This window comes from Larus michahellis, chromosome Z, assembly GCF_964199755.1.
Source record: "Larus michahellis chromosome Z, bLarMic1.1, whole genome shotgun sequence".
Classification (NCBI taxonomy): Eukaryota; Metazoa; Chordata; class Aves; order Charadriiformes; family Laridae; genus Larus; species Larus michahellis.
The window spans coordinates 22,385,780-22,405,720 of NC_133930.1; positions in this window are offsets into that span (position 1 = coordinate 22,385,780).

Here is a 19,941-nt window from a genome sequence, read left to right on the forward strand (position 1 = left end):
TCCTACGAGCAGAGCAGTCTGAGGATCTACTACTCAGAAATACAGACCCCCCCAAAAGTGTGGTGCTTATGCACAGGTCCTAAAACATGGAGCCTCTCTAACTGAGAGCACTATAAAGACACTGTACAAGATACGAGATTTGCTAAAAGTTGCAAATATTGCATTGTGTTTATGACGTGGTATCTTCTGTGTAATCCTCAGAGCTTATGCTGCTTTATAGGAAAGCTTAGCTGCTTTACTATCAAAACAAATGGTGCAAATGCATTTTTCCGATATACATTGGGCTCTGCTAATATGACATTAAAAAATCCTTTAGATAGTGTTTGCAGTAGTTAATGCTTTTCACCTGTGTAGATATAATTTCTATCCTAATTATTATTTAAGTTTTTCACCACACATTATTCACTATTCGCTATTCATGTTTGTAAGGGCTAACCTGAGTTCTTGAGGTTTCCTTCATCAACAGAGAGAAATGGGTTTCTCCGGACATTGTTCAGAGTAGTGCAGTTGTCCTCCCTGTTGGTGTAAACCCCCACGGGAACCTTTACGTGTTCAAACGTGCTTCCTCCTGGAGGGCTGCATGCTCTGGTGTTTGGTGTGATGGAGAGACCCAGACTGATCCCAGGAGGCAGAAATTTTCTCGCTACCTACAGAGCTGCAGGACCAAGCCCCATGTCTTACTGTGGATTTCCTCTGTTATACATACCCTTTCATTAAATAAGAATATGAGAGAGGTTAAATCCTTGTCCACTGAGAAGCACACAGTAGCACCATATTTTTTAAAGGAAGCACCCTCATTAAGCATGCAAACTTAGACAAAAATACATAAAAGAGCGAGGGAAATTTCAAAAATGTCACATCTGCAAAGAACCCTGAGCACTGAAGCACACCCACTCCTGTCAGTTGCAGCCCAACACCCTCCAGGGCTTTCGGGGCTCCGTAAAGTGCAGCCAAATCCTCATTTGATCTCATTTCTGTTGCCCACGCTGTATTAACCTGTATTTGGCCATATTGCAGACAAACCAGGGTTTTGCTTGGAATGTGTGGAGGGGAGCTGAGGCTGGCCTGAAAAGAGAGCTAGGTAGCCCAACAAGCCAACATACAGCTCATGGTCCATACAGCAGAATTGGCCTCTTACTTTTGGGTTTGTACTGGAAGTGGAAGGTAATAAATCTGGTTTTGTGGGTCAGTCAACATGCTCAGTAAGTAGTAGCTGGGAAATGAGAGGCAGAGGTAAAAAAAGCCCTTTCTGATTGCTGAATTTTGTAGATCTGTCTCCATCCATGAAAAAATAAAAAGATAGATGTTCACATCCAACTCCAGGGGCTTATTAATTAGGGGATAGAGGAAGGGAAATACGTGAAAGTTTGGTATCTTAATGCTTGAAGGTGCCAAAATTTCTCCTGAGTCTTTAGTGACTACTACTCAGCTCTTTATCTTTTGGAAGTTCAGTAATATATCTCATTAAATTTGAGATCGGATGTGTATTGCAGCGCAGAAGCAGCTGGTAATTTTGAAGGAATATTTGTGTTATGCTGTGTTCTGTGGAGACTTAATATAAAAAAATGTATTCAGGAAATCAGTTCGCTATATTGGCAATGGGAATTGGGAGTGTCACTGAAAGGAGCTGCCTCTCATTCATTTCTCAGGTTTAATTTTATTAACAGATGCAAATGATTTGTTAAACAAATATAAAACAAAAGGAAAAGGAGAATGAACTCTGTGCCATCACTGGGCTCTTCAGTCTAAACATCCCACTAAAAATAACCAAAAAAACCTGGGTACCAGGTGTATTTTATCTTGGGTTTACACTCTACTCTTAATGAAAGGCCTTGGAAAGAAACAGCTAAAGAAACCACCTTAAAGCTTCAGCATTTTCATGTCAGTCACACATTTCCTTGAAGGCCAGGTCCCTGTTTAAGGTCTAATGTGTTTGGAGAGCAAAAGGAGCCGTTGTGTTATTAGGCAGAATCCCTTTTATACACAGGGAATTGGATCAATTTGACCCTGATTGTCTCTCTCCACTTTATTGTCCCACTACTTCAAACAGCTGGCCCTTGGCATTATCTTAAGGAAGGGGCTGATTGAACTGTAGGTCTGGCACTTGTCAGTTGTGGATAATGTTGGCTTCAGTCAGTCATGTTCACACATAAATGAGCCATGACAGAGATAGACTGGTGAATAGAAAAAGCAGTTTTACTGTGGATAACCTTCTTGTGTAAATGCAACAAATAATAAAGTCTGCTCCTCAGGAAAACAGCCTGAAATACGTAACAGAGAGATACATTATCTCTTTTGCTGGCAGGAATTGTCCGTTTCAAAATGGGCACCTTGTGGGGAGAAACAACAAAAGGACCATAATTAAAAATGCTGCTTCTGTTCTGTAATGTGAGACAGCAAATGAGGCTCCCGCTCGTGAAGAGAAGACGTTGCTGCATACAGAGAATTGCAGTGGCATCATTGTGACATCAGTTCTTCCTGAGAGAAAGGTGACGCAGGTCTTGAGGAAAACGGCAGAAATAGAAATCCCCTCCTTTTTCTCTCTTCGGGTTTTTCTTTCTTTCTTTCTGCTCCTGAAATCAGGAGTCTCAAAAAACCCTTCCATTCAAGCCAGAGAGCGAAAAGCACAATTCAAGTGCAGAGCCCCGTAACCGGAAAAAAATAAAACTAATATAAGGTCATTTCTATCCATGTGATGTCACTGCAACTCTGCTGTGTACAGTGTGGAAAGAAATTAAAGAGAGAAAGGAAGGAAGGGTGGAAGGAAGAAAGGGGTTTTTGCTAAAGCAAATACAACTCCGACACGCTTCCAAAGCAATTTGCATAAATATATCTCCCATGATTTTTTTATTTACGGCCCCTAAGTTTCTAATTAAATAGTAATTAATACTATCACCACAATTGTCTCCCATCCTCAGCTCTTCATAGCTTTGTCACTTTGATTAATGCATAGTCATTTATTAACTTATTTAACAAGCTGAGGTGCCTCATGACAAACCAGATTAAATTATCCTCATAACAGTCTCATTACTGCAAAAAAAGGAGTTTTAAACTTAATAAAAATTATCCTCAATAATGTTAAAGCTTTTCCATTGCAACCTTAGAAGATGAATATAGGCGTTTTGTTTGATTTATAATATATGGAGTTGTATAAAGCATCCATTAATAAAATTTATATGTTCATTTAAGCTTGATCATTGTAGTGCTTCTGTAGCCCTGGGTGCTTATTATTTAACTTTTGCTGTATTTATGAAGATAATTAATGTTCTGACCAGACTGGGAATGAAATGCCCACTAGAATGAGATAATTAGGGGCATAAATAACGCTTAGGCCCTGTGTTTTGCTTTTTTAATTAATTGTTTTGTTTTGCAGCTCAACCTGATAAAGAGGAAAACAGAGTTTACCTGGGGATTACGATGACTTTGCATGAAGCGACTCGACACCACCAGAGCTGGCTGGGACGTTGTGCCGGGGGCTCTACCTGGCGGAGAGGGGTGCAGCACCCTGGGACACCGCTGTCCCCAGGGGTCCCACAGGGAGCCCCAATCCCACCCTCTTCCCTCCTGTCCCTGCCGAGCAGGGAGCGGAGACGAGAAACGTCGCATCCCACAAGAAAACCTCACTGCCACAGGGGCCAAGGAGGGTGGAAGTGCCAAGTGAGTGGGTAATGAGGATGTTGCTAATGAAGCGGCGCTGAAAGCTGCAGTCCGCTGTCAGTCTGGGAGGGACAGGGAGCTGTCGCCAGCCGTGGGAGCCCCTCTGACGGGCAGGCTGAGGGGCTCCCAGAGGACACGGGGGATTTTTGAGCTCCAGCCCTTCTGCTGTTTGACTTCCACAGGCTGGAAGGGTTGAAACAGGCTGGCACGCAGCAGTTCACCACATTTGCTCCTAGAGCTTCCCTCTTCCCCTGGGATATTTTCGTAATGTTGTATTTATTATTTATTCCATTTTCTTTAATAAGGACCTCCGTGTTGTTCTACCCACGTGCACCTTAAACAAGGCATAGAAATCATATAAAAACAACAGGAAAGTAGTCATTTGATTGGGAAAGCAAAGCCACCCCTCCTTAGCACCCAGTTTCCCTTTCTTCCTGTGCATTCCCCAACAGGGAGCAGAGACGATGGGAGCCGTCTCAGGCAGTAGCGAGCACATCAGGACAAAGGGGTAGGTATGCTCCTGAGCTGAGGAGATGTGGAGGAGACGGTCACTGTTCATTGTTGTGCCTGAGAAATAAATCGAGTGATACTTCAGGGAGCAAAAAAAGCACCATGGGCTGATAATCTGAAGATTGTCACGAGTTCTCAGTGACTACATGCAAAGAGCAGTTGCACACCTAAATAGCTTTTGAGATTGGATATTAAACACCAATTTTACCATCTACAAGGTTAGTCCCTGTTCAGGTAAGTAAAGGTCACCTTTCAGGGTTTTTTGTCCCCAGTGACCTGGGTTTCACCACGTAACATGACCCAGTAAACCTAATTAGTATGATGTTCTTTTCACCAACTTCTGATGAATATTTGCAGCAAAATGACACTTTCTAGCTGCACACCCTTAGGACATAAAAAGCAAAAGTAAGTGGCAGATTAAAATTAAAAGCCAATGACAGCGATCTGTGTAGAAACTACTCAAAAGTCTGTACCACTGTTGCATATCTTCTGAGGTAAGTCAGTTTTATCATATTCTCATTTAGGTCCTCCTGTTTCTTTTTCTCTTGCTTCTTCTTCCTGTCCCCTACTGGCTTTTTATTTTGTGAAAACTGAAGGTGGGCTAGGGCAAGTTGCTGTGCAGGTAGAGGTCAAGCTTGACAGGACACAGGTCCCAAAGTCCTTTGCCTGCGTTCCTTTAAGAGTTCAGTAATCATTACAGTCTGGGCTAAGCCTAGGTTAAATAAGTACATCTTCATGATTCCTGCTATTAAATAAACCAAAGCACATGCTTCCTCAGAGAAGAAAGAAGCACAGAAAAACACAGCAGTGAGGAAGAATCAGGCAACGCTTTGCAGGATCGTCATGCCATAATGAATGCCTGCCAAGCTCCCCGGCTGCATGAGAGGGCACGTCGGCGGCTTTGCAAATCAGACAGTGGGCTCAGCTTCTCCTTCTGCATGTGAGAGTGGGAGATTTCCATCCTGTTACCTCTCCATCCCGCTCTCGGGGACTCTGCAGAGACCTTTCGCATTGCAATTGGTCCCTCTATGAAGTTTGTGGGTTGCCAGGACAGCAAGGGTAGCTTGAAGGACCTTCACCAATCTGGAGTCCCTTTCAAAACCTTGAACTTCAGAGACAAAAACATGGCTATGTAAGAGTTCAAAGTTTTTGAGCCTGTGTTGACTTAGATAGCCTGAGGTGGGGGATTGCTACAAGTAATAAGAAAGTTATGCTAGATCCAAAAGAAAAGAGAAGACAGAAAAAAGGACAAAATGGGTCGGAGCCAGTTAAGATGTATAAAGTCATGAAATCAGTTCCTAAGAGTGTAAATGTCATTAGATATGCTCCTAGGAAAAGTGGAGGACTAAAATTAATGAAATCTGGTTTTAATATCTGATATGTACAGTATGAAAAGCTACTTATAGGTTGATCTTAAAAATAACAATTAAAAATAGTACAACTTAGATGCTGATTTTTCAGTTCCTAGCTCTCCTGTTCCATCTGGACAGAAGACTGACTGGAAGCTGGAAAAGTAAAACATTGATATTAATAAAAAAATCAGTCCCTGAAAGACACTAATAGACATTATAGAGGATACTCAATAGAAGAGGATCTAATAATGAGAAAGTCCCAACAATCTTTTTCAAATTAAACCTCAAGATTAGACCTCTATGTAACCGTCCTCAGGTCAGAGCAATAAACAGGCTTATTATTTTACTTGCAGATCTTTGTGGCTTCTTTCCTCATGTACAATACCTTTGTTATACCAGTCTCAGATCTCTCTTGAATAGCAGTTTTCAATGTTGCATAATTTTGCTGAATTGTAGTGTGGTTGATCTTTCTGTATAATAGCTCCATCTCGAAATATTTGCTTTCTTGCACCCATTATTCTTATGAGAAGATTGTTTAACCACCTTTCTCCCCTGGGGAAGCCTCCGTCCTATTTCCATCTTACATCTATTCCTATTAATCTTATATACATATGTTCTTGCCCCAGCATTGTCCCTTTGCTTAAATAACATTTCCCTATCCCCCTGTTTGCAAACATAGGTGACAATCTCCCTTAGCCTTAGTTATTTGCTCTGCTAAAGACATTAACCTACTTTCTGCCACATTTCACAAAAGTACGCGCCTTGCTGGTGGCTCAGATTCAACCCCTGCTTTTCTGATACCAAAGGACCTTTCTTTTTCTCTGGTGTTTTTTTCCCAGTCAACATGACCTTATGTTTTCTGGCCTAAGTTCCTGTCATTGATGTCTCAGCAGATTACCTTAATTCTGACTATAAATTTAATCATAATTGTACTGCTTTCATCCCCAAGATGATCCAGTGCTTCTGAGACAACGTGATCCTCATCTGTGTTGATGATGCCTCCCATCTTAGTGATACTAGTGGATTTAATTAACACAATACTGAATTCTGTGTCATTTGTGTCCATGTGTGTGCATGTCTGTGAGTGTGTATATATGCTTGCTTTCTCTATACATAGAGAAAAATAAGACTGGCTTTATTTTTTTTTTTTAATACAAGAATTTCCATTATACAAATTCAGAATAGAATCTTTCAGTGGGGTTCATAAATTAGATAACTTTGTCCTATGGAATTTCGTACTGACTTCCTTACTCTCTTTTAAAAATATAACTTTAGAGAAAAGAAAATGACTGGAGCAATTTCTTTTATATTTATAAATGTAAGTCATTATTTGTAAGAACTAAATTTGCCTAGACCAAATTGTCTGGACCAATTTAACTAAAGGTGAGTTTGCATCATTAAATGAGATATTGCATCCTTAATAATTTTCTCATATTTTATTGGTAAGATTAACCTGTGAAATTTCACAGGGTGAGGAAATGTACCACGTCTAACTGCTGAAAGAATTGCATTCCTACCAGCAATACTGGTGCATGGTTTCCTTGGAGAGCAGGGAACTGTTGTCACTTCTCACTTAATTGATGGATATGATGTAAAGTTAAATTTCAAGGTGGAGAAGCAGCCAAGAGGTTGCTCAGACTCCCTTGATACATGAAATGTCTTTGACACCACTGCAGAGGTTCTTCTGTACTTTTTATACAGTAGAGTTGATAAATGCATTAAATGCTTAAAATATTTATTGGTTCTGGGACAGGATAAAACACAACAAGAAATGAGATCTTTCCCCACAATGCTACGACATATGAAAATTGAAACTGTGTTTTTCCCCCACTCAGGAGCATTATGCAAATGACAATTTTTTTCTTTGAAGAATTAAAGTACAGAAATGCTCTGGCAATTGAAAGTTGCAGGTTTGCAGAATCAGTTACTATTTACTCTGTTTTTAAATAAGTCATCGTGCGAATTGAGGAAACAATATTGCTAGCCATTATCTCTTTAGTACCTTCCAATTTCATGTCAGCTGCTAGGTAAGGTTTAACAAGATATGTTGATTTAACTACATCAAACTAGATGACAAGACACTTCCCTGTCAGGAGGGGAATGAAAGTTTTGTGTATGTGGAAAGGGGGTGGTGCAGTTTTTCTTGCTGCATGCTGTGTGCACTGACACGGTGTTTAATTATTTAAGTGAATCGAGGGAAGGCGCTGAACGTATAGGTGGAGATACCTCTGTTAGCAGCGGAGTAGGCACAAGGCAAACTCTGCAAGCACAGCTCCAGCACACTTGCCTCAGCAGTGATCTGGGACACTTCTGGCCACTGGTGGTTCAATCGCCACGTTTGCTTAACCCTCCACCTCTGCCAATGTGTCACCGAAGGTGGGACAGTTGATGTTCCTCATCATGGAGTGCACACGGATCATTGTGTTTGTTGTCACTGTGTGCAGGCATCACTTCCAACCCCAGATGTGCTTCAGCTGTGACAGAGATGTTACCCATTTCCTGAGACACCACGGTCCCCATCCTGGGCTGGAAGGGGCACAGAGCCTGGTGCCAGGGCTGTACATCAGAGCTGCAGCACCGCAACGGGGGAGCCAGGCTGGCTGACAGGAACTGAACACGTTAGAGGGCCAGGTCAGGATGCCCTGGGCTTTAAACAGGAAAGCATCAGAGGACGGTTATCAATTGCTGTAAAGTTTCCATCCATACCAAACTGTAATTTAGTTGGAGCAGTTCCATTTTTCCAGTGCAGAAAATTGTAGGTTTTGTGTGTGTGTATGCATGGATGTGTAAACACAATCACAAAGGATCGTCAGGGACTCTGGGAAGGTAAAAATCAGAAAAAACATTACTGACACTCAATTAGCCTTTGTAATATGCTCTGTAACTCCACTATGAAATTAATTCTAACTGGAAAATGGAAATTACTTGTATAAGCATGTTGTACTCTTGTGGGTTAGGAGTTGTCATCTGCCGAATGCGGGTGCATCAGGTCACGAGGAGCTCACAGAACAGGCATATGGCAGGGCCTTGCTCTGCGCTTCATGAGGGAAGACAGGAGGATGTGCAGCACACCCTAGGACCCCGAATTTAGTCCTGTGGCATCACAAACATACCTCATACCACCCCTTTCATGACTTTACCCTGATCCGTCCTAAAGCCTGTTAGATCTCTTGCTCCCAGTATTTCTACTGGAAGTTTGTTGTAGAAGGTCACTTCTCAGACCGCTAGAAACCTCCTTCTGATTTTCAACCTGTGGGTATTTATGGCTATGTGATGTCCTTTGCTCTCCTTCTAACACATCATTTAGCTTAAATATCATCTTTTCTTTCCTGGTACTTCTAAGGGGCAGCCCTAGTCCATTTTAGCCTTTATTTACTGAACTAGACAAGTTCCACTCCCCAAAGGGTCTCCTGTCCCCTGGCACTGACAGTTGTCTTTCCTCATATCTTTTTCTGTTTTAACCTGTGTTCCTTGGAACAAAGCAGCCGGTAATGCGTGTGGATGTTGCTTACCCAAAGCCTCGTCTGGTGGCATTGCTGCTCCTTATACATCGTCGGTTTGTATTTGCTTTTCTTGTGGGGCCACACAGTAGTTGCAGAAACATAGTAGTAGTGGGACAGTTGATACCTGTAATCCACAGAGACATCAGGGTATCTAAATCTTTCTCCTGTTATAACATTTCCAGCTGATGAACTCTCAGTTTTTAGCAGAAATTTCTATTATTTCCCAGTTCCTGATCTTGCATTTGGATGGTTAAATTTAATCCTGTTTTGTAGTCTCAATCTCAGTTTCTTTCAGGTTTGTTCTTCTACAATACTGTGATTGACATTTATTCTACAGCCCTGCTTTCTATATCACGGTAGAAGCATGAATTAATATCTGCTCTGAGATGTATTGATAAGAGGCTGCATTGGTAAATCTCTGTGCCTGTAGCTTTCTTTCATAGAAATATGGTGTTTTGTCTCTCTTTTGGCTAGTTTAATAGATATCTTAAAATTTGTCTCACTCCTATTTTCACGATTCTAACTAATAATTTCTCATGTGGCACAATATTAAATAATAGGTAAATAATATGTTTTACTGAGATAAAGTTCAGATTTAATCAAGCTGCTGCTTAGAAAAATCTAATACTTTAGTAAAACAGATAATAAATTGCCCTGTTGTGATTCACCTTTCCAAAGTTCATGTTGCACTGTCTTTTGTCTAAAGCCTTTCATAATACTGAAGTGAGTTTAACAGTCTTACCGTTAAATTCCTTTTTCTTCTGTCCTCAAATACAGAGTCTACATATGCTGTTCTGCAGTCATGCAGCGTTACTTCAACTAGAAAAATTTATAAAAAAGCCCTTGCTCCTGGACCTGCAATTTCGCGTGCCAGGTCTTTTACTGCTTTATGTGGCAACTGACTGCCCGCCCTCGCCCTCCCTTGGCTTGAATACATTAAGTTACTTAAGTTTTATTTCAATCCCAGCTGTGGTGAGGTCTGTTCCCAAATCTTCATTTCCATTAGCCATCCTGTTCTTTCCTCCCTGCTTAACATCTTCTTTCTATGGAAACCACATGAAACTAAATTTGAAGTCACACTTCCCTCGTCTCGCAAAGCAAGCTCACTATCCCACCCTTTTTTCCATGTTATTTATATGACCAATTCACTTTTCATAGTTTGCTCCTAAATTTCTTTGTAAGGTGTAGCTAAACCTGAATTTTTAGCTCCAAGAAGTGCTTTTCTGACTAGGTTTTTTCCCATTTTGTGTTTCTTTGCTTACTCCTAATAACTTTTTGAAAATGTCCTTCCAGAAAAGATTTTTTATCTTTTCTCAGTTCCAACAGTTTTTGCATCTTTTACTTAAGAGTACTCCTGGATTCCACATGTTCAATTACTTCAGCACTTCAGACCTTATCAACAACTTGTTTAGTTTATTTTGCAGGTTTTCTTTTTAAACAGACAATGTTCTAGACCTATTTTTGTTTAACTCTTTATTCTATTTAAACTAAATCTTCTCATGTTCAGTCAGTCCGAGTTTATCTTCTATGATCAATTGTTCTATACTTTTCTGAGTACCTACCAAACCCATGTCTGACATAGTACCATCTCTACTAGGTTCTGTGGTCATTTGGCAAGACATTTGTCAGCTATCTTGTCCAAGAATAAGTAAACTGTGCCATTAGTTGTTGCAGTTGATACATCCCTGGTAGTGTTTATCTCCATAGCAATTTTATAGAGATATTAATCCATTTCTAAATCCACCCTGTAGCTGACAACAAGTACTATTCTAGCAGAAGTCTGGAATTTGATACTTCGATATAAATCAAAGTTTTACAACATGCTCCGTTGTTTCTCAACATCCTCATCCAACACTACAAATTCAGGCCTTCCAGACAACAATGTCTCTCTGACAAGTGCTCATGCCCTCATTTGTTTATTTTCTTTCTCCATGCTATCCATCCATTGAGGAGTCCTGAACTATTGCCACAGGTTTTGTTTTGTTTTGTTTTTTAATTATTTTCTGAGCTTTCTATGTCAAAACTCAAAGAGGAAATTGTCCCTTTTGTGCCTTTCCTCCATTCCAAGTCTTTTAAAGCAGACATGTATGTCCAGCCAAATTTCAGCTACCTTACAAAAGAGAAGATGAGCTATCCAACAGAGCATCCAACAGGCTCTTCTTGGAGCTGCTGTATAAATAAATAAATAAATAAACAACTAGCATAATAATTTCTCCTGATGTCACATCATAGATGTCATTGGCTGCTCAATAAGATAAGAACTGCTTAGCTTAATCTTACAGTCTTTTTCCTTGCTTAAATGTCACAAAATGATGCCACTAATACAAAAAGAAATGTGAAAAGTGGTTCTAATTAGATAATATTAGGCACATTATAATATTTCTGTCTGAAATGCTCATGCGGAATGCCAGCTCCAGTCCACCCCGAAACAAAGTGCCTTTCTGTGTTACGTGGCAGATTACATGAAATATACAGTCATCATTATACCATGCCACATTCAAAAAATATTGTCATCAAAATGGCAAATAAATTATAATTTTACTATTTTATTGTGCCAATTGTGCAAATAAAATATAACCTTTTCAGTTTTCTGGTGATCTCTTTGACTTTTGAAATCACATAATCTTGACATAAATAATGGTTCATTATCCTCTAACAAAGGCACCTAGGAAATTAATCTACAGCATTAAGACTCTGAAAGACAGGCTCTGGAAAATAGTACTGCAGAGGTCTAGGAAGTTACTACTGCAGTTGTCTTTTTGGCGTTCTCACTGGAAGTTAGCTTCTCAGTAGCAGAGTGGGTAGGAAAGAGTGTGTCCACCCACCTTGGCTGCTCCAGGGTATGACCCTGTGTTTGCCTAGCCTGCTGAAAGACCTGCATTAAATCACACGTTTCTTTCTGCCAGCCCTTCTATGCAAGGTGTGTTGCTCAGCTGTGAGTGACAGCAAACAGCCGATGAACTCATAACGTCATTAGATGTCACAGTTGTCAGCTGAGTGCCCGTATGAGATCCCCAACACCCACAGGTGCTAGGGGAGGACTTACTTTTAAACTGTGGAATTCTGGAAGCATTTACCAATTGCAGACCTGATAGATACATTTTCGATTTTAAGACAGCTGGTATTTTGTTTATTTATGTGAATGGTTTAATTTCAATTCTGATCTCATTAAGAAGAAAGCTCTTTCTGTGTATTATCAGTGCTGTCCTCATAAGGTTTATTTAATAAGGACAGAGGGCTGAGCAGACAAAGCTATTCTTTGCCCCACAGGACCCAAGAGGGAGAAACAGAAAACATACAGTGCCTTGGGAAAGACAGAGACAACTCTTAAATATGTCCCCCTGTATTTCTAGAAAATATCAGTATGGAAAAAAATGCCTGCATACCTGACAAATCTAAGACGACTACCTATTTTTTCATATAATGCATTTTCTAACATTCAGTCCTAAAAATTCACAGTCATCATCCTCTGAATACATCCTGCCTCACTTCTTTTTCTGTATCTATTCCTGTTCAAATTCTGTATTGAGGACAAATACTATTCATCACCAACCACATTCTTTCGGCACATATGCTGGTGCCAAAGAACGGTAGAGCAGCCTCTGTATAGCCTCTGACAGAGAATATTAATTCAGTAAGGGAACAGCTATTGCATCATTATTTCTGAATTGGTACCTTTCTTTCCTATCGGTCTTTGGGGTTGAAGCACTCATAAACTTCTCAACATGGGTGCATTTATCAGGCTATTTTAATTAATTTGCTGGCAGCTACCGGCTTATCATTATGTCGCAGGTACTGCATGCCCTGCCTAATATTCTAAGTTGTTGCTGAGAGCATCTCTGTATGTAATGCCTGTTCCTTAAAAAGAAATCCACAGCTGAGGCAATCTCCAAGAACACCCCTGGTACCAGAGTTGCACTGGACATTGGGAGTGCGTGAGAGCCTCCAGAAGGTGAAGGTGGAAGAGCGGCCTGCTCCGCTCCTCTCGGGCTGCGCTCCCAGCCCTTGTGCCACAGCCGCAGAGGTGACACACCTACTAGCTCCTTCTGCGAGATATGTACTCCTTGCATCTTCTCTAAGGAGAAACATTACTACCAATCCCTTAGGGCTTGTATACAGCACCACATAGAATCTGTTTTTAGTTGAAATGATGCAACTTCTGTGTATTTATTTTATTAAGAAAATCTTCAAACGTGTTCTATGTATTCAACTTGTACCTGTAAATTCATCAGTGCAAGATGAACCAAGATAAGCAATCAGTGTCTACATATTCATGAGCGACAAATGGTGTAACTTTATATCAGCAAAATTAAGCTAATGCAGCTTTATGCAACATAAAATACCTTTAGTCACAATAGCACAACTTCGTATAGGGATGAGATCAGATAAAGAACCGGTAAATTAAGTGTATTTGGGTTTCCAAAAAGCTTGCTACCATCTATTCCAAAAACCTAATGGGAAGTCTAAATAATTGCAGAGGAAAAGACAATGTTTGGTCATGGTTTAGAGCCTGGCAGAATAGAAACAGAGATAATGGAGATAAAGTAATTTCCCAACACAAAAGAGCAAAACATGAGGATGCTATGACTGGTATCATGACATGATTTGTTGGGTTTTCTTCCATGTACTCTAAGGATCATTTTGAACCCTGCTTTGGCAGAGATAGCATGATGATCAAATTACTGTGTTTATTTCCATTTTGCTATTTTGGAAGGGTTTTCTTTTTTTTTTTTTTAAAAAAAATAAAAATCAATCCCATTGTTTAGTTCAGGTCTACCAAAAATCCTTACAAAAACTTGGGCTAAAGGTGGAAAAAGGAACCTGAATATCAGATCTTATCTATTCCAATATCTCTCTCCCTTTTGTGGTTCTCTCTTTTTTCATATTGCCACTGAAAATGGATGAAGAAAAAAAGGCGCATTTCCAACCAAAGGTTCTTTCAAAAATTCCAGCAAGTTCTGTGTTATGGATAATAACCAAATGGGAGAAGGAACAGACCCCTTCACCACCCTGCTGACCTGATTATCGCCTCCGCTGCTGTGAGCAAGGCTGAGGCCCCACTGGTCCAGCCTGTATCACCACCAGTGAAACACTGGTTTGCAGGGGAGCGCGACCCTGCCATCTCTCCGAAACCACCGAATTAATCAATTCACCTCCTGGATGGAGGCTGGGGATTCTTTCTCTTTGTGGAGGAGGAGGAGAGGGCGAGGAAGGGAGTTATTCTCATGTTCTCCGCTCCTCAAGTTGCACCGTGCTGTTGCCCCATGCTTCTATCTGGTCCTCCATCTGGGTCAGGGCAATCCCAAGCACCAATATAGGCTGGGCAGCGACTGGCTTGAGAGCAGCTCTGAAGAAAAGGACTTGGGGGTGCTGGTGGACGAGAGGCTCAACATGAGCCGTCAGTGTGCACTAGCAGCCCAGAAAGCCAATCGTATCCTGGGCTGCATCAGGAGAAGCGTGGCCAGCAGGTCGAGGGAGGTGATTCTCACCCTCTACTCCACTCTCGTGGGACCCCACCTGGAGTACTGCATCCAATTCTGGAGCCCCAGCTACAAGAGAGATATAGACGTGCTGGAGTGTGTCCAGAGAAGGGCCACAAGGATGATCAGAGGGCTGAAGCGCCTCTCTATGAGGACAAACTGAGGGAGTTGGGGTTGTTCAGTGTGGAGAAAAGAAGGCTCCGAGGAGACCTTATAGTGGCCTACCAGTATCTGAAGGGGACCTACAAGAAAGCTGGGGAGGGACTTTTTAGGATGTTGGGTAATGGTAGGACTAGAGGCAATGGATTAAAACTAGAGATGGGTTCATTCAGATTGGACGTTAGGAAGAAGTTCTTCCCCATGAGGGTGGTGAAACACTGGAACAGGTTGCCCAGAGAGGTGGTGGAAGCCCCATCCCTGGAAGTGTTCAAGGCCAGGCTGGATGAGGCTCTGAGCAACCGGATCTAGTAGGAGATGTCCCTGCCCATGGCAGGGGTGGTTGGAAACTAGATGATCTTTAAGGTCCCTTCCAACCCTGAAAATTCTATGATTCCATGATTCTATGATTCACCTGCTCCCAAACCCCAGCCAGCCCCCGGAGGGCAGATTGTCAGAGGGTGCAGCCAGTGACACAGCATCGCCTGTGCAGCCAGGAATCAATCATAGAATCATGGGATGGTTTGGGTTGGAAGCGACCTTAAAGATCACCCAGTTCCAACCCCGCTGCCCTGGACAGGAACACCTTACACTTGCTCAAAGTACCCAACTTGTTTTGTTTTATTTCCCCTTATCCAACAATATTTCACCTCAAAACACCACAGCAGGTGATCACACGCAGCTACAGGGCTCTGACCAATCTAGCAGGCAGCAGTGAGTGTCTTGTGTTCAGGAAGGGCGAGGGGTGGCTCTGTTGGGATGGTTCCACGGCTCTATCACTCACCAGGGGCCTCGGGTGAGCAACAGGGCCCTGGTCTCCCTCCGGTCCTCAGCACTGTCTGAAACAACATCGGGGAGGGCTGCGGAGAGAAGCCCTAAGTGTGAGTAAACAGCTCAGATAACCTGATACTGAAAATGAAGAAATCTTTTGTAATGAATAATGTATCGATGATTTTCATCTCTTTCTGATTACAAACTGTCCATGAACAAGTCACTGTTTATCAAATATTCACTTTTCAAAACACCAAATTACTGTGAATAATTCATGAGGTACAACTTGTTCCTGTGTTACTTGTTTTAAATATTTAATACTTAAAATATGAGTTGTTTTGATTGAACACGTATGCCGTGTGGTGCAGCTCTGTGATGCCCGTGCATGATCCCATGCCCATGTGCCAGGTGTGGTGCAGGGATGCTGACAGGGCTGTACTTGGGGAGCTTTCTGGGGGATTTCCTCTCCGGAGTGTCCTCTGGTGTAGCGGTTTTGCTGCACGTACCCAATGAAAAACACGGAGGGGATGGAAACAAACCACGCTCAGGCAGGGCCAGGTCACAGCAGAATTATTACAAGCTTGCCTCCTTTTACAAGTTTGGGACACAGTTAGTGTTTTACTGTCAGAGTCTGTTCTAAGAACTTTCCAAAACTTCTTCAATGCAAGGTAAAACGAACTTGAATCACACCCCACCCCCACCCTTTATAAACCTTGCATTACAGTGTTTTTCACAGACGCTGAAATCAAGCAGACCTGTCTCTCCTCCCCATTTCCCCCGTTCAAAGGTTGCATCATTTTGGGCCTTCTGGTTCCTTGCGCATCACTCAGTTGTCCCCAGGGATAACACTAATGACTCAGCCCACCCCCTGCGCACCTTAAACTGGAGTTCATCATGCCACTGCCACATGATCTGAAGACATTTAACTTTTTCTTGTATGTGCTAAGCTTAACGAAGGCAGGTATTTTGCTCCTTTTCTTCCTAGTATCATTTGTGCTATTTAGCTGCTCACAACTGCTATTTTTGTAAAGCTTTCCCAGATCTCTGAAGCTGTATCACAAATACTGTTCTCTGTTTCTCATGTTTTACTCCTATAAATAAGAAAAAAATTTACCAGACCAGCACCTTGAACAAGAACCTGCCAAACAGCTAGAAATCACATAAATCAGCAGATCATGAGGTGTCTCCTGGATTCTGATGAAAATATTTTTTGTTGGAACATTCCTGATCTGTCTTTCGTACTAGATACTTCACTTTGCAGAGTGGCTTCTGGAGAACACCATGCCTCCTTTCCTGTCATCCTACCTAAAACTGGGAAAAATTACTGCCCTCTGCCCATATTACATTAACACAGAGTGGAAAAAGAGCATTGGACAGGCTAATTCTACAAAAGCTAAGCTAAATATATGTCCACATGTGTCTGTAAGAGCAAATCATATGGCAGGTAAGGAAGGTTTTTCAGAAACCCTTGCTGTAACTGAATTTCTCAAGTGTAGGGTGAATCAGTCCCAAGGAGATCTCTTTCTTCATGAGATTTTGGAGACTTGCTGCATCTTGTGGGTTGTAGTACCATGTCCTCCATATGCTTTAGTGGAGCATGTGAAATGGGACGCATTTGTCTGAGTTCCATATGTGTGCCCCTCTTGATTCATTGCACCATGCGAGGGTGAGGACTTGTCCAAACCAAGGGACGCGGGACTGCGGGATTTTTCTGGTGAGCATCATCGGACTGTTCAGACTGGTTGAAGAATACAGGGATGGGAAAGACTCCCAGGCAGGCAAGTCCAGTTATTCCAGGCAACAATATTATATAGCTTGTTTGTAGCTCCGTAGAAGGACTAGGTAAGGTATTTGCTTCTACAGTGTGTGCTCACAGCAGTGGCTATTTCATACGTTCTCCCTATTTTGCAGATAGGAAGACAGAGGTATGCACTTCCACACCAGCGAGTGTAAGCTCATTGTGTAAATCCATACTCAGACTTCTGAATAAATAGTCTAATGTTCAGAGCTACTCTGTTTCTCGGATACCACAGACTTAATATCACTTAAAATTAAAGGCATAACTCTTAGCCCCTATGTTTAAAAATGTTGGTCATAGCCACCCTTCCCTTCAGTTGAAACTTGTGACGTGAAGAACTTGCCAAAAGCTGTGAGACCAGTTACGAGCAGAGCTGAGAATAGAAAAGAGCCTCCCAGCTCAGCGCCTGATTCACCCAGTTTCGTCTGCCATTATGTAAGGAAGCCAAGTGAGTCGTCGATGTCTTATTTAGCATTCTGCGTCTCCAGCATGCACTGAGCTCATCTAAGGTAGCACAAAATCACCTGTATTTTTGGCCGCAACTTGTGGTTTTCCAAAAGTGAGCTAGAACTGCCTCCTGGGGAAAAAAAAACAAACCAATTCTTGTTTATTTTAGCATCTTCTTTACTTTAATGTCTCTTCTTTGCTGACTCCTAGGAGCTAGAGATCCACCAACTTTTTGTTACAAAATGAAACCATGAGAGACAGTCTCTGCTATGCCCTAAAACTGATGATGATTACACACTTCAAGTGAGAACCAAAAGGTTTGAGTTCTGTATTTTTTAGGATTTTCATTTATTTTCCACACAATCTGTTAAAAAACCAGCCACTGTCACAATCTCATATGCTGGTTTTACCCCATTATTATCCCTCTCTCCAGTATATATTTGTCTTGAAATTTCTGTACATAAAAGTTTGCTAGTGTATGCAATAAGGTAGGTACCCAATTTAACAATGCTTTCCCATGTGTTATCGATCTGCTTCAAAGAAGTTGTTTTTGTTTCAGAGGACACTGCTGCTCACCTTCCAGGAGAAACTAATTTTAACCTAATCACTAAAACTTGCATGTAAAGTACATATTGCAATGAGAGTACCCAATATTGCTAAAGGGAAAAGACTTTTGGGTCTAGAGGTTTTGGGATACTTCGAAGAAGACAGAAAGAAATGCCTTAATCCTGATTTCCTCAGGGAAAAGAGTGGTGTAAGGGGGAGAAGGGAGAAAGAGATTCTCACATAAAATGAGAGGAATAGAAGAGAGTGGATGCAGTGTGTCTTTGGTGAGGGCTGTTTTGTGAGGCAGATGCCATACATGGACAACTCTCTCATGGTAATATTTTTTATATTGGAAAATCAAACCTAATAGACTTGCTTCACTCCGATCTCTTTACAGATAAGCTGATAAAATAATTCATCATACTTGTGCCCAGGGTATTGCCAGCCTGCTGTTCCTGAGCTTCTCTGAACATCAGCTGCCATGCAAGGATCAGCCAAACCTTCATTCTCCACTGCCCAAGAGGCCGGAACACTGTAATAGAACTGCAACAAGAGGAAAAATCTGGGATTTCAAATATTTTTGTTGGGCTTGGCTTCAAAAATCAAATTTAAGAAAAATTGAAAGAACATTTTATTTCAACTTCATTCTATATCATTAGATTTTGCTAAAACTGAAATTGTTTTATTTTGAAGAGGTGAGAATTTTCTCTTTGGGTTTGACTTTTCCCTTGCATCGTCTTTCAGGTGACACTCACAGGTGCACGCACAGCCTTGCTGAGGGCTTGGGTTCCAACCATGCTGCATTTTCAAATGAAAAACAATCCTGCAGGAACATTGTGAACAAACTTTGTTGGACAGGAAAGGAATGTCCAAGTTTAAACTCATGATTGAATGAAGAAGGAAGAAGTTATTTGTACCAGTTTCTATCTATAGCAGGAAAACCTCAGTTTGCATAAGTGATTTTGACCTTTAACCTTGCCAGGGGACTGTTAGAAGCAAAACAAATGGCAAGAAAACAATGGAAAAGGTACTGTCAATGTGTCTCCTACCCATGGAGCTAACAGCACGGAAACTATTTGTTGGGGAATATTCAATACACCTTGCAACTTGTCTCCTGACCAGCATCAAAGACGAAATTAAGCTATTAAAGTTGCCGCTTTTGGGGAGATCATGGGTGGAGCATTTGGCAGTAACTGGGCATGAAGCTTTGAGAAGGCAGATGACAGGGTAAAACAAGCTGTGCCGGGGAGTGTTCCCAGGCTCGGGGCAGGGTCAGACGCATGGCAAAGTTCTCATGATGGCCCCAGACCAGGGTGGCTGACAGGGGCCCAGACCCCAAGGACTACTCAGAGACCATTCCCCACCTAGGGCGGGGGGCAGGCAGCCACCTAGTTTTGGTGGGTCAAAGCCTTTCCTCAGGTAGATGTGGGCCATTGTGAGCCCGTTGGCCTCCATGCCAAGTTTGCTCCCTGACACAAGCCCTTTCAAGGAACTCCTGTGGAGCGGCAGAGCTGGGAACCCTTTCTGCAGTGCAGGAGGGAGCAGTGTGATACCTCTGGGTCTGCCTTCTCACAACAGATGGGTTTTCTGGCCACACACTGTTTTATATCTTTCAGATTACCAAGGTACAATAATATCCTGGAAATTAAAACACTCTGGAAAAGGCAGTTAGTACTCAGAGAGATCCTCTTGGGAGACCAACATAAGGCTCTCTGCCTGGA